This window comes from Malania oleifera, chromosome 10, assembly GCF_029873635.1.
Source record: "Malania oleifera isolate guangnan ecotype guangnan chromosome 10, ASM2987363v1, whole genome shotgun sequence".
Taxonomy (NCBI): domain Eukaryota; kingdom Viridiplantae; phylum Streptophyta; class Magnoliopsida; order Santalales; family Ximeniaceae; genus Malania; species Malania oleifera.
In genome coordinates, this window is record NC_080426.1 from 37,800,995 (window position 1) to 37,817,807 (window position 16,813).

The following is a 16,813-nucleotide window of genomic DNA, read 5'->3' on the forward strand; positions in this document are numbered from 1 at the left end:
TTCCCTTTTGTATTTTTCTTGTATTCCACGACATTTTTTTGATATATTTCCTTGTAATTAAGTATTTCGAACCCCCCTTTGGTATTCATATGAACAATGAGAACGTCTAAATTTTTTATATTGGGCCTTGGACAAAATAGGGTGTCTACAAATATATAATTATAGCATAATACAATCTATTATGTGGGAAAACTAGTTTCAAAATCTTCAACCTATTAATATAAGAGTAAAATTAATGTACTTATATGGGCTAATATTGTAACAACTCAAAAATTTTACCATTTTTTTATAAAATATAATTTACTCTGATATCCTTGTAATACCTGCTATAACATCTCAGGACCCAAATGGCACTAGATTTCACTATAGATAATTCAACACACCTATGCAATGGAAAACATAAAGTCATACATCCATATTTACAATACCAGAATTCAGTGCTTCCAAACCATACATACATATTTATATGTCACCCCAGTTTCATCTACCTAAAAATACATTCCCCTGAACACACTTACCCTTTAAAATAGGGCAATACAAAAGATTTCCCTATCTGCAAGCTTGATCTGCTCACCTAGTTGGATCACCTGAAAAATGTTAAACCATTGGGATGAGACAACGCTCAATAAGAGGAAATACGCTATTACTAGTGTGTGACAACTGAGTTTCATAAATATTATATTGACCATATCTGAAATTGTAAAATCTGGTAAATCAATATATAGTATAACTTGCATTTATCATATTTTAAAGTATAACTGTAATATCTGAGTTTTCTAATTTTTCATACTTCTAGTATCATACTATATTGCTGATATTCTGTAAATTTGTATACATATACATAATTGAAATGTTTATCTTGGAAAATCGTATGTCATGATTTAACCCCCTCATGACGGTGTTGTAAGGCCCATAGGCGAGACTTAATCATAGTTGGCCTACTAGGTAAGTCAACTGTACTATACCAACCTCAGTTCGGCCTAAACTGCAACCTCTCCTAGGTTCAAAACTGGTAACTACCTCATCAAACCGGCCTCCTTAACCCAGAATACTGGGGAGACTGCAATCTCTCCATAGACACGGTTTGACGGAATCCATATACTATCTGAGATATGTGGTTGCACTCTGATATAAAAATAGCAACGATACCGTGCTCTACTAACTGAACATAACTTGATTCATCAGGGTCTGATACTGTATATACTATTTCTATCAATATCCTACTGTTTTCATCACGATTTCAAAATAACCATAACACTATAAATCTGATCGGAAAATACTATAACATATGACTAAAACAACTGTAATATCTTACTGTAATAACTAACTGTCACATCTGATTGAATAATCTGTAATGTTTGAGTGTTATGGTTTTGGAAAGCATGACATTCTGTAATTACCGTAAAATACTGGCCTGTATAATATCTATAAAATATCTATCTGGTAAATATATCTATCTATATATACACTGTAACTCATGATATTCTGAAAAACTATATAAATTATGTGCTAATCAAATATCTACTCAGACCACACAATTAATAAAACTCATGTTTCGAAATTTGTAAAACTGTATAACTTATATCATGTACCTTAATAAACAAATACTATAATTTACAAATAATATTTCTGAATTTACTAGAATAGCATTTTTCCCTTACCTAATTGGCCGGGAAGCTCACCTCCAACTTTATCCTCACGCTCACGATGTACTATCTCCAAAATCCTGAAATGATACATATATACATATTTCCAATAAATCAACTATATTTCCCCAAACCTATATACTCGTAAATTTTTAGAATTATAATTTACCTGGGCTCCTGAAAATATTCGTTGGGTCTTTAACCCATGCCTGCAGGGTCCCAAAAACACCCTAGTCTTGAAATCATAACATCCTAATTTTACTCCAAAAAAACTCTAGTATATTCCCATATAACTTAAAATCTAAACTCAAATAAACCTGATACAACTAAAAATACCCAAATATTAAACTTACCCAAATTTTGGGATGGTACCCAAGTTGGCTTTACCAACGATGTACTCAAGCAGACTTGAAGAAAATCTTCCTAGAAGTAGCGTGATGGCTTCTGATCGTCGAACTGACAAAAAACGAAGCCGGAATCGTAGAGAGAAGGGTAGAGGGTCGATTTTTAGGCATATTTATAAACCTGGATTCGTCGACGAGACACATAACCTCGTCGACGAGTCCATAAAGGAAGTTCGTCACCAAACACAAATCCCCCGTTAATGAACTTTAGGCTCTATTAAACCCCTTCTCAGTAAATTCTTGTTGACGAGACACGTGTCCACGTCAACGAGCCCAAGAAGGATACTCGTTGACGAGAACCCTGTGTTCGTCGACGAGACCCTATGAGTCCCTTTTTGGAATTTCCTTTTCTTCCTTTTTCTTTTACTATTTATTTACTGTAATTCTTTGGATCTCTACATTCTCCCCTCCTAATAAAAGTTCGTCCTCGAAATTTGCTATCTGTATTAAACACTATTTATTAAGGAAAATAGACTACTTATTTTATTACTTACCCTCACTTATAGTAGAGGAATACCGTGGTTACATTTAGGGTTCTGGAAGATTACAAATATACTTATAAAAGAAAATTCTCCCAAAACCAAAACACTACCTATCCTATATTCTAAAATACAACTATACATTTATTATTCTCTACTAATTAAAATAAAACTGTTGTTGTTTGAGCTATACTGACTATTACTGTATCCCACTAAATAAGTGTGGGTATTTCTATCTGATTTCCTCTTTAAGCTCCCACGAAGCTTCTCCTATGGCATGATTCTTCCACATGACTTTCACTAATTGAATTTTCTTAGTATGCAATTCCTTTTCCTTTCTATCTAAGATTCGTTCTGGTGCTTCCTTATATGCCAATGAATCTCTGAGCTCTACCTATGCATAGCTGATCACGTGGGAAGGGTCTGGGATGTCTTTTCTTAACATGGAAACATGATATACGTTGTGAATTCTAGATAGGGCTGGTGGTAGAGTTAGCCTGTAAGCAATTGACCCCTCTGTCTCAAGTATTTCAAATGGGCTAATGTTCCTAGCGCTCAGCTTACACTTCTTTCCAAATCTATTAACTCTCTTCAGTGGTGCTATTTTCAAAAATATGTGATCACCCACTTCAAATTCCAATTATCGGCGGCTATTATTTGCGTAAATTTTCTGCTGACTATGAGTTGTACTGATCCTATCTTGAATAAGCCGGACTTTATCATACGCCTGCTGCACCATTTCTAGCCCCAAAACTTGCCTCTCATGTAGTAACCGGAAAAAAAAAAAATATAATAATAATAAAATAATAAAATAAAATAAATTAATTAAATTAATAAGTAAAATGAACAGTATGATAAGGAACAAATATATATATATATAAATATTAAAGCATGTATATATATATATATATGTGTGTGTGTGTGTGTGTATATATATATATATATAAAAGGTATGAAAGCTTCTTAAAGAAGCTTTACTTTACTTTACTTTACCTAAGGTTTATTATATATATATATATATATATATATATATATATATATATATATATTATTAAATTAACACAAGCTTCTTTAAGAAGCTTTGAAGGTAAAATCCAAATTTAATTGGATTTTTGGTGGATGTGAGTTCATTCTCTCTCTCTCTCTCCTACAACTCTCTCTCTCTTTGATTCCGGGCTAGTTTTACACCGGATCGACAAACCGAAACCACCACGACGCTCCTGGCGAAGTTCTCTACAAGTCTGCCGGAACGGATCGTCAGGAAAACGAAGTTGGATTTCATCCCAAATCCAAGGTAAGGCTTTATATTCAATATTTGGATTTTTGATAGTTGAAGAAAGTAATATACGCGTAAAAATACTGAACTTTAATACTGGAAATTTTCAGTTCCAGGGTATTGATTGGGAACGTTGGGAATCATCCCTAAGTTGAGGTAAGACTTTTTAAGTCGAATTTGACTTAGTGGTAGTTATAGAAAATATTGTACGTACGAAAATACTAAACTTTAATTCTGTGAGTTTTCATTTTTAGGGTATTGAGTTGAGAACCTTGTGGGTACGGGGAAGATTTTCTTAGGGGCTTTTCAGGAATCAGGTAAGGGGATAAACTAAGCTAGTTTTGTTTTGAGAAAATGTATGTATATATATATAGCATCTGGTTTCAGGAAAAATAAATATATATATATATATATATATGATTTATATTTGGAAAATACTGTTTAAATGATTATATGTTGAATACGTAGAAAAATTTGTTTAGTGTGGCATGAGTATAAAAATGTTGTGAAATACTGTTTTTTTTGGAATGGGGACGATATGGATTTCTATGATGGAAAACCGGCGTACGGGCCGAGATATTTTTATATGTATATGTGATTTGCCGGCGTATGGGCCGTGTTATGTGGATGAGATTTGCCGGCGTACGGGCCGTGCTATGTGGTTTGCCAGCGTACGGGCTGTGCTATGTGATTTGCCGGCGTACGGACCGAGCTATGATAAAATGTGTAATACCGGCGTACGGGCCGATGATTTTCATGATACACGTATATATGTGAAATGATATGATTGATGTGAAAATAAATGATATGAGATATTTATGTATCACGGTTTTAGTATATGTATATGATATTAGAACCTGGTTGGCTTGGTCTAGGCTAGCACTTGCACGGTACCGTTGCTATGTGTCTATGGTCTTCGTGATCATGATATCTGTGTTAACGCCGCTGTACGGAGTGGTGTGAGATTGGATGGTCGATGTGGTTATTTTCAAGAAGTGTGCTGTTATCGCCCCTGGTGTACGGACCAGTCTGCGTAGACCCATCGGACCTACAAACTACTGTTTGACTTGGCAATGGTCGGCCAACCATTGTCAGGTCCCGCCTTCGGGCCACACAACCCAGTCATGTGGGGGTAATACATGACAACAGCCAGCTAACCTACCAGGATTGTTTTATATTATTATTAGTGTATGAGATGAGACATGTATGTTTTCCCAGATTTGATAAATAGTATTGAATATGTTATGTATGGTATATGTAGAACACATAATATTCATGTTGCCACACACTGGTATTAGTTTATTTCCCTTACTGAGAGGTGTCCACCCCTAAATCTTATACATTTTTCAGGAGCCCCTAATAGGAGAGCGAGAAAAGCCCCGCTGATCATATCAGTTGTTTGCCCTCTTTGGAAGGGTAAGTTTTTGGTAGGGATAGTTAGGTTTTGTGGGGGATTGTCCCTAGATTTCATTTTTGAGATGTATATACTGTGAGATAGTAATTGTAGTGACTCTGGTATGTGTTATGCACAATATGATGAGATGTATATGATTTTATACTTTCTACTGCGTAGGCTTCTGCTGTATGTTTTGTTATATCCCTGGTGCCCACGGGCCCAGGTGGATTGTGACCTGCTGAGCTGGGATGTATAATGTGATGATAATTTATTTATAAAAAAAAAATATGTGAAAAAGGAGCAGGTCGTTACAGTTGGTATCAGAGCCTAGGTTGCTAGGTTTTGTAGACTTTAGAGTGCAGCAGGACAATACCAGAGTTTAGGAAATGATTTGAGGTTTTGTTCTACAGTGTAGAAGCAGGACTTTCGTGGTAGTTTCTGTGTTTTTCCTAGGGTGACGATTTCAGGAAAACCATAGTAAGCTATTGTCGGGTTGTGTTCCTAGAATGTAGGACTGGGGATTAACAATGAGTTAGAAATGTTGAGATGAGTGGTGAGGATAGGTGGGTAAATTATGAGGATAGGATTACTGAATTGCAACTGCTATTTTCCAGGATGGATCCAGAAGGAAATAGTGCCCATGCGAGTGGCAGTAATGGAGCAGGACCATCAGGTACAGCTAGGACCGACTTTGATGCGGTATTACGTAGCGTGGCTCAGCAGGTTATGGCTGAGATTGCTAGGAGCTCGAGGGAGCAGAGTGGTCCATCTATAGGCCATGGGTGCACTATAGAGAAATTTACAAAGATGAATCCTCCGGCGTTCACAGGTGGAGTTGATCCAGTAGCCGCTGAGAACTGGATGCAGGAGATTGAGAAAATCTTGGCTGTGCTGCAATGTACTGAGGAACAAAGGGTCCTCTTTGCCACCTATAAATTGACAGGAGAGGCTGAGAGGTGGTGGACTGCGGTGAGACTATTAGAGCAGCAGAGGGTGACTCCAATAGCTATGACATGGGACCGGTTTAAAGATTTGTTCTTTGACAGATATTTTCCAGCTACTGTGAGGGAGGCTAAGGTAGAAGAGTTCCTGAGTCTGAAGCAGGGACAGCTATCCGTCCAGCAGTATGCAGCACGTTTTATCGAGCTCTCTCGATTCGCCCCATACATTGTTCCTGATGAGGTGAAGAAGGCGAGGCAGTTTGAGAGAGGCCTGAGGCGGAGTATATTCAGGCAGGTGGTGGTGCTGCGGATCCAGGACTTCGCTGAGTTGGTCGACAGGGCGGCCTTGGCAGAGATTGGTGAGCGTCTTGATGTGGATGAGCAGGGACAGAGGAAGAGATCTGCATCTACGAGCTACCAGCAGGGTCACAGGCCGGGTCAGTGGAGGAGAGGTAATCATGGTAGAGGGCGGAGACAGGAGATAGGAGGACGCCAGGTGTAGACAGGGCAGGGTCCTCCAGTTTGTTAGACTTGTGGTAGGAGACACTGGGGAGAGTGTCGAGCTGGTGGTGTAGTGTGCTACCGCTGCGGTAGATCGGGACATATAGTGCGAGATTGTCCTACCCCGCCAGATGCAGTTCCGGTGTGCTATCGCTGCGGTAGATCGGGGCACATGATACGAGACTGCCCTACTCCAACAGATGCAGTTCCAGCTCCTAGACCATACCGGGGAGGTTATCAAGCACCACGGGGAGGCCAGCAGAGGAATACGGCTCCAGCCAGGGTGTTTACTCTGACGCCGGGTGAGGCTGAGGCATCAGGTGACGTGGTGACAAGTATGGTCATTATGCTTTCTTTTAAAGTTATTGCATTATTTGATTCAGGAGCTACACACTCGTTTGTGTCCTTGGGGTGTATTAAATTATTTGAGGCTGAAACACAATCATTAAATGTTGAATTGTTGGTATCTACACCGACTGGGTCGGTAGTGAGGTGTGGTAGGGTACTCCGCAACTGCCCAGTAGAGATTCAGGGGAAAACATTGTCTGTTGATTTGATAGTGTTAGACATGCATGGGTTTGACGTTATATTTGGCATGGATTGGCTAGCGGCTAATTTTGCCAGCATAGATTGTCATGCACGAGAGGTGATATTTAGTCCCCCAGGGGAAGCAGAATTCAAGTTTGTAGGGTCGCATGTACAATCCCCGCCTCAGCTAGTTTCAGCTATTCAGGCCAGGAGACTACTGCTGAGTGGTTGTCAGGGGTTTGTGGCGGTTGTGAACGAGATGTCAGAGAATGAGTCGAAACTTGCTATCACGCTTGTAGTGAAGGAGTTTGTGGATGTTTTTCCAGATGAGTTACCAGGCTTGCCACCCGACCGTGAGGTGGATTTCTCTATTGATCTACCTCCCGGTACAACGCCGATTTCTAAAGTACCTTATCGAATGGCACCAGTGGAGTTAGCAGAATTGAAAAATCAGTTGCAAGATCTGCTAGATAAGGGCTTCATACGGCCCAGTGTATCTCCGTGAGGAGCTCCAGTTTTATTTGTGAAAAAGAAAGACGGGACTATGAGGATGTGTATAGACTATAGGGAGATAAATAAAGTGACAATCAAGAATAGGTATCCTCTACCCCGTATCGATGATTTGTTTGACCAGCTCCAGGGTACACGGGTGTATTCGAAGATTGACCTCAGATCTGGCTACCATCAGGTGAAGGTGAAAGCAGAAGACGTCTCAAAGACGGCCTTCAGGACTAGGTATGGGCATTACGAGTTTCTAGTGATGCCGTTTGGTTTGACGAATGCTCCTGCGGTATTTATGGACTTGATGAATAGAGTCTTCCACCAATACCTAGACCAGTTTGTTGTTGTTTTTATTGATGATGTACTGGTCTATTCTAGGAACTATGAGGAGCATGAGACGCACTTGAGGCAGGTTTTGCAGACATTTCGGGAAAAGAAGTTGTACGCCAAGTTCAGTAAATGTGAATTTTGGCTGGAGAAGGTCGTGTTCTTGGGGCATGTTGTATCTGGAGGCGGTATTTCTGTGGATCCTAGCAAGATTGAGGCTGTAGTGAATTGGGCTAGACCGAGAAATGTCCACGAGATCAGGAGTTTCTTGGGGCTAGCATGCTATTACCGTCGTTTTGTTGAGGGATTCTCAGCTTTGTCAGGACCTTTGACACGACTGACGAAGAAGAATGTTAGATTTGAGTGGGACGATAGTTGTGAGCAGAGTTTTCAGGAGCTGAAGTAGAGACTAGTCACAGCACCAGTGTTGATCATCGCATGTGGGGGTGAAGGGTATACCATTTACAGTGATGCGTCCTTGAAGGGACTTGGCTGTGTATTAATGCAGCATGGCAGGGTAGTGGCGTATGCATCCAGGCAGTTGAAAGAATATGAGAAGAACTACCCTACCCATGATCTTGAGTTGGCTGCAGTGGTACACGCACTGAAGATTTGGAGGCATTACCTGTACGGTGAGCAGTGTGAGATCTTCTCCGACCATAAAAGTTTGAAGTATTTCTTTACGCAGAAAGAACTGAATATGAGGCAGAGAAGGTGGTTGGAGCTGATTAAGGATTTTGATTATACCATCAGTTATCACCCAGGGAAAGCAAACGTGGTAGCTGATGCGTTGAGCAGGAAATCCAGGGAGCCAGTGTTGGCGGCTATGGGGATCCAGCATCCGATCATAATGGATCTGGAGAGACTCGGCATAGAGTTGGTGGAGAGTGATCTCCCAGTATGTATTGCCAGCCTAGTGGTACAGCCTACCCTGCAGGAGAGAATTAAAGCTGCCCAGAAGGAAGATCCAGAGCTAGTGAAGGTGATAGACAGAGTACAGAGTGGGCAGGGGGAGGAGTTCAGTATCGCAGATGATGGAGCTTTGCAATTCCATTCCAGATTAATTTTTTCCTGCCGATACTGAGATCAGGAAGACTATTCTACAGGAGGCTCACAGATCTTTGTATACAGTTCATCCCGGTAGTACGAAAATGTACAGAGATCTGCGAGAGTCATACTGGTGGAGTGGTATGAAGAGAGAGATTGCTGAGTATGTAGCACAGTGTTTGACGTGTCAGCAGGTAAAGGCTGAGCACCAGAGACCGGCAGGGCAGTTGCAGCCGTTATTCATCCCGGAGTGGAAGTGGGATCACATATCGATGGACTTCGTGTCAGGACTGCCGATGACGTTACATGGTTATAATGCCATCTGGGTGATTGTTGATCGATTGACGAAGACCGCCCACTTTATTCCCATCAAGATCAGCTACTCCCTCAGCCGTTTAGCGGAGATTTACATTCAGAAGATAGTACGTTCTCATGGGGTGCCTGTATCTATTGTATCGGATCGAGACCCACGATTCACATCACGATTTTGGAGGAGTTTGCAGGAGGCTCTGGGGTCTCAGTTATCATTTAGTACGGCATTCCATCCTCAGTCAGACGGGCAGACTGAGAGGACGATACAGATATTAGAGGACATGCTCAGAGCGTGTGTACTAGACTTTGGGGGTAGTTGGACTCAGTTCATGCCATTAGTAGAATTTGCGTATAATAACAGTTATCAGTCTAGCATTGGCATGGCACCATTTGAGGCTCTGTACGGTAGGAGATGTCGTTCTCCTTTGTTTTGGGATGAAGTGGGTGAGCGGCGAGTAGTGGGGCCAGAGCTGGTTCAGCAGGCATGTGATAAAGTTCGTCTTATCAGGGACAGGATCAGTGCAGCTCAGAGCCGATAGAAGAGTTATGCCGACCATCGCCGCAGGAATTTAGAGTTTGACGTAGGTAATCACGTATTTTTGAAGATAGCTCCGATGAAAGGGGTTATGCGATTTGGGAAGAAGGGTAAACTTAGTCCTAGGTTTATCGGTCCATTTGAGATTCTAGATAAAGTGGGACCGGTAGCCTACAAGCTAGCTTTGCCACCTGTATTGTCCAGGATTCACAACGTATTTCATGTTGCTATGTTGAGGAAATACGTCCCTGACCCTTCTCATGTCATCGATTATGATGAGTTGGAGCTTAGTGATTCACTGGGATATGAGGAGGTACCAATACAGATTCTGGATAGGAAAGTGCAAGAGCTACGTAACAGGATGATTCCTCAAGTAAAAGTCTTGTGGAGGAATCATGCAGTAGAAGAGGCTTCTTGGGAGTCTGAGGAGCAGATGAAGCAGAGGTATCCGCATTTATTTCAAGAAGTCTGAGTGAATAAATGTAAATAGTTAAGTAGTTTTCTGTTGCAGGTACATGTAATGGTTGAATAGTGTAGTACTTTAGTTTTGGGAGAATGGTTTTCTTTTGTATATGTAATCTTCCAAGACTCAAGATGTAACCACGGTATTCCTCCGCCATAAGTGAGGATAGGTAATAAAATGAGTAGACCCTTTTTCCTGATTAAAGGATGGCGAGTACGGAAACAGTAAATTTCGAGGACGAAATTCTTTTAAGGGGGGAGGAATGTAGTAACCGGAAAAAAAAAAAATAATAATAATAATAATAAATAATAAAATAAAATAAATTAATTAAATTAATAAGTAAAATGAACAGTATGATAAGGAACAAATATATATATATATATAAATATTAAAGCATGTATATATATATATATGTGTGTGTGTGTGTGTGTGTGTGTGTATATATATATATATAAAAGGTATGAAAGCTTCTTAAAGAAGCTTTACTTTACTTTACTTTACTTAAGGTTTATTATATATATATATATATATATTATTAAATTAACACAAGCTTCTTTAAGAAGCTTTGAAGGTAAAATCCAAATTTAATTGGATTTTTGGTGGATGTGAGTTCATTCTCTCTCTCTCTCACTCTCTCTTCTATCTCTCTCTCTCCTACAACTCTCTCTCTCTCTTCGATTCCGGGCTAGTTTTACGCCGGATCGACAAACCGAAACTACCACGACGTTCCTGGCGAAGTTCTCTACAAGTCTGCCGGAACGGATCGTCAGGAAAACGAAGTTGGATTTCATCCCAAATCCAAGGTAAGGCTTTATATTCAATATTTGGATTTTTGACAGTTGAAGAAAGTAATATACGCGTAAAAATACTGAACTTTAATACTGGAAATTTTCAGTTCCAGGGTATTGATTGGGAACGTTGGGAATCATCCCTAAGTTGAGGTAAGACTTTTTAAGTCGAATTTGACTTAGTGGTAGTTATAGAAAATATTGTACGTACGAAAATACTAAACTTTAATTCTGTGAGTTTTCATTTTCAGGGTATTGAGTTGAGAACCTTGTGGGTACGGGGAAGATTTTCTTAGGGGCTTTTCAGGAATCAGGTAAGGGGATAAACTAAACTAGTTTTGTTTTGAGAAAATGTATGTATATATATATAGCATCTGGTTTCAGGAAAAATAAATATATATATATATATATGATTTATATTTGGAAAATACTGTTTAAATGATTATATGTTGAATACGTAGAAAAATTTGTTTAGTGTGGCATGAGTATAAAAATGTTGTGAAATACTGTTTTTTTTGGAATGGGGACGATATGGATTTCTATGATGGAAAACCGGCGTACGGGCCTAGATATTTTTATATGTATATGTGATTTGCCGGCGTATGGGCCGTGTTATGTGGATGAGATTTGCCGGCGTACGGGCCGTGCTATGTGGTTTGCCAGCGTACGGGCTGTGCTATGTGATTTGCCGGCGTACGGACCGAGCTATGATAAAATGTGTAATACCGGCGTACGGGCCGATGATTTTCATGATACACGTATATATGTGAAATGATATGATTGATGTGAAAATAAATGATATGAGATATTTATGTATCACGGTTTTAGTATATGTATATGATATTAGAATCTGGTTGGCTTGGTCTAGGCTAGCACTTGCACGGTACCGTTGCTATGTGTCTATGGTCTTCGTGATCATGATATCTGTGTTAACGCCGCTGTACGGAGTGGTGTGAGATTGGATGGTCGATGTGGTTATTTTCAAGAAGTGTGCTGTTAGCGCCCCTAGTGTACGGACCAGTCTGGGTAGACCCATCGGACCTACAAACTACTGTTTGACTTGGCAATGGTCGGCCAACCATTGTCAGGTCCCGCCTTCGGGCCACACAACCCAGTCATGTGGGGGTAATACATGACAACAGCCAGCTAACCTACCAGGATTGTTTTATATTATTATTAGTGTATGAGATGAGACATGTATGTTTTCCCAGATTTGATAAATAGTATTGAATATGTTATGTATAGTATATGTAGAACACATAATATTCATGTTGCCACACACTGGTATTAGTTTATTTCCTTTACTGAGAGGTGTCTCACCCCTAAATCTTATACATTTTTCAGGAGCCCCTGATAGGAGAGCGGGAAAAGCCCCGCTGATCTAGATCAGTTGTTTGCCCTCTTTGGAAGGGTAAGTTTTTGGTAGGGACAGTTAGGTTTTGTGGGGGATTGTCCCTAGATTTCATTTTTGAGATGTATATACTGTGAGATAGTAATTGTAGTGACTCTGGTATGTGTTATGCACAATATGATGAGATGTATATGATTTTATACTTTCTGCTGCGTAGGCTTCTGCTGTATGTTTTGTTATATCCCTGGTGCCCACGGGCCCAGGTGGATTGTGACCTGCTGAGCTGGGATGTATAATGTGATGATAATTTATTTATAAAAAAAAAAAATATGTGAAAAAGGAGCAGGTCGTTACATCTCACCTAACTCATCCTAGTATAAAGGAGAATGACGCCTCCTACCATAAAGTGCCTCGTAAGGTGTCATGCCGATGCTGGTCTGATAACTGTTATTGTAGGCAAATTCAACCAACGGCAAATACTAGGTCCAGCTACCCCCAAAGTCCAATACACATGCTCGCAGCATATCCTCCAGTACCTGAATCGTTCACTCTATATGACCATCTGTCTGAGGATGAAAAACGGTGTTGAATGCTAACTAAGACCCCAAAGCCTCCTACAAGCTCTTCTAAAATTGTGATGTAAAGCGTGGATCATGGTCCGAGACTATAGACACTGGCACTCCATGAGGTCGAACAATCTCCTGAATGTAAATTTTTGCCAATCTGTTCATAGGATAGCTAACTTTAATAGGTAGTGTAATAACCTGAAAAAAAAAATTTTAAAAAATATATATATAATTAATTAAAAATATTAATTAATCAATTGGTTAAACATTATTAAATTAATGTATTAAATAAAAAAAATAAAAATAAATAGTATGAAAAAAAGTAATTATTAATTAATTAATTAAATGTTATTAAATTAAATAAATAAATAAATAGTAAAAAAAATGGAATAAATAAATAAATATATATATATATATATATATATATATATATATATATATATATGTAAGCTTAATATATAAGCACGAGTACTCGTTGATCCCGACTGAGCTAGATAATGTCAGGGGCACAGGTATAGATTTATGATTAAGATAATAATGATTTAATTTGGCTATGGATGGTAGATTAGTAAAAATTTCGAGGACAAAATTTTCTAAAGGAGGGAAGAATGTAATAACCCGAAAAAAATTTTTTTTTAAAAATATAATTAATTAAAATTATTAATTAATTAATTGGTTAAACACTATTAAATTAATGTATTAAATAAAAAAATTAAAAATAAATAGTATGAAAAAAAGTAATTATTAATTAATTAATGAATTAATTAAATGTTATTAAATTAAATAAATAAATAAATAGTAAAATAAATGAAATAAAGATATATATATATATATATATATATATATAGATATATGTAAGCTTAATATATTAAAGTATAAGTTTAATGTATAAATATATATATATATATATATATATATATAAAAGTTAAGTTAAGTAAGTTAAAAAAAAAAAAAAGGAAAAGAGAAAAGAAGGAAGCTGAAGCTTCCTATAGATGAAATTGCAGAGAGAGCGCAGCTCTCTCAGTCGTCTCTCCCCTCTCTCAGTCGTCTCTCCCGTCTCGCCTCTCTGTCTCCACCTCTCTCTCTCTCCCCTCATTTCTCGACGAATATTCGACCAATCAGGAAACGGAAGGTGTCGTTGGATTCCTAACTCTGTCACCGACATTTCTATTGGAGCGGATTTGTCGTGGGAGCGATGTAGGCACCACTCATGGGAAAATGTATATTTCCTCTAATTTCTTAATTTCTTATTAAATCTACTGTTAAATCGACGATCAGACACCACCATGGTGTCCTAGTCATGATCATCGTTATTTTGACTTAAGTAAAGTTCCAATTAGGGTTTTCTAAACCCTACTCCAAAGCGAGAGTGAGATTTGGGAAATTTGGTAATTTGACTATATTTAAGGGTAAATTTATTTATTTAAAATTTATGAGTTTAGAAAATATTAAAATAATATTTTATTTAGGATTAATTATATGGATTTAGGATTTTTGATTCAGTGTCTAGGTGAGCGCCGCAGGTAATTTTTCGGGGTCCCTGTTGGCGTAATTCAAGATACCAGGTAAGGGGAAAAATATATATTAAATAAAAATTTTTAGGAATTTAATGAAAAATAAATTGTGTTTATGTACGTGTACATGTTTCGGTATGGGTTTAAAATGCCAACTGTTTAAATTATATTTTTTCGAGTTTAGGGTTGTTTATTAGATATGTATATGAAATGAATTGATGAAAATGGAAAAATATTTTTAGGGTAATTATGTAAGGAATGAAAGGTATTTTTGGTATATAAACGTTAAATGTTGGTTGGCTTATTTTACAGGCAATGTATGAATTTTATTACTAAACTGTGTGGCTTGAGATTCTGTGCAAATATATGTTAAATGTATGAGATGCAGGTTAAGTAAGTAATGCATTGTGAATAAAATATGATATGGAATATGTTACTTGTGTGTGTTAATGCAATTATGTAAACAACTGAAAATGTTGGGTAAATAATTGAAAAATGTTGGGTAAACAGCTGAAAAATATTGGGTAAAACAGTTAAAAGATGTTGGGTAAAATAGCTAAAAGATGCTGGGTAAAATAGCTGAAAGATGCTGGGTAAATGTGTAACAACTGAAAAATGCTGGGTAAAACAATTGAAAGATGCTGGTCAAATGTATGACAGCTGAAAAATATTGGGTAAAACAGTTGAAAGATGCTGGGTATGAAATGAAATGAAATGAAAAGGGAAATGAATGAAATGGAAATGAAATGTGAAATGTGAACAGTGTAAAATGGGAAAGAGTCACTTAAAGTAAAATGCAATGCAATGTTAAGCTATGAATATGCACAAATATGTATGATTGAATAATGATAGAAAAAATGAGGTATTGTGATATTAGAAGTATGTATGTACCTAGAACATGTTATGATTGGGTGAGGCGTACCTTTCGCCTAAATGCATGCTGAGTAAGACAAGTGTACTAGTAGCTACAGATGTGGCAGTAGTCGCATAACGTACTAGGGCAGAGGGAACCTACATGTATGGGCGGGTAGATTTTCCTATCCTCAGGGCCTTTGCAGATAAACTTTTGTATGAACTATGTGAGTACGAGATCAATTTATCACTTGAGGGCTTACCAAGTAAGGTGAGTGCCCTGGTATGCTTTAACTGCGACCTTTGAGTTGCTTAAATATCAGAGCAGAGGGGTGCTACTTGTATGGGCGGGTAATCACCCCTATCCTCGGGTAATCTCGTGGGTTAAACATTTGCATGTGTTTGATTAGGTTCAGGGAATGATTTCAGAAATTATGTTAACGATTTTCAAATATTAAATAATATGTCATATATAAACTCATATTGGCCACACACTATTTTAATATATTATTTCTTCTCTTACTGAGATGTGTCTCACCCGAATATAAATTTATCTTTTTCAGGATTTCCTCGAGATCGAGCTTTGAGAGCTCAAGATTTTTATAGCATTATTAGGAAATAGAAAATAAAAGGGTATATTTTTATGTTAATTTTGGGATGTATAAAATTTATGTTTTAATTTTTAAGTCTTCTAGATATTATAAATGGTTGCGAAACATATTAGTATTGTGAATACTAAATATTTTTGGGAGATATGTGTATATATGGGAATGCAGGTGATAGATGATTTATTATGGATTATAGTTAGAATTAGTAAACTTTAGTATTATGTTATATGGAGATTATGTTTATGTTTTCCACTGCATATATGTTGATTATGGATTATCAGGGATTTTATTAGGTATAACGCGCTAAATTCGGGTTTAAGGGTTCGGGGCGTTATAGGTAGAAAATGAGTTGTCATCGTTAGCCGAACAACCACTACCCAGATGGTATTCTGACCATGCGGTGCTGGCGGTAGCCCAATGACAAAGTCCATGGATATGTGGTCCCACTTCCACTTAGGGATGAAAAGTGGTTGTAATTGTCATTCTAGCCTCTGGTGCTCAGTCTTAACTTGCTGGCACATCAAGCACTGCTGCACAAATTTGGTAATCTCCCTCTTCATGCCACTTCACCAGAAATACTCTCGTAGATCCCTATACATTTTAGTACTGCCAGAATGAACCGTGTATAAAGATCTGTGAGCCTCCTCTAGAATCGTTCTCCTAATATCATCATCTGTAGGCACACACAATCTGGTGTGAAACCTCAGAGCTCCGTCATTAAAGATACTGAACTCCTCTCCCTGACCATCTTGTACTCTGACTATTACCTCTACTAATT

General features: G+C 38.1%; 1 long non-coding RNA gene across 1 annotated transcript in view; it reads right to left on the bottom strand.

Annotated features, from left to right (window-relative positions):
- Positions 1-337: 337 nt before the first annotated feature.
- Positions 338-16,813, bottom strand: part of LOC131166813 (uncharacterized) — a 35,208-nt gene continuing 18,732 nt past the window's right edge. Inside the window, exon 2 of the long non-coding RNA XR_009139875.1 lies at positions 338-587. This is a non-coding gene — a long non-coding RNA (uncharacterized LOC131166813). The remainder of the gene's footprint in view (positions 588-16,813) is intronic.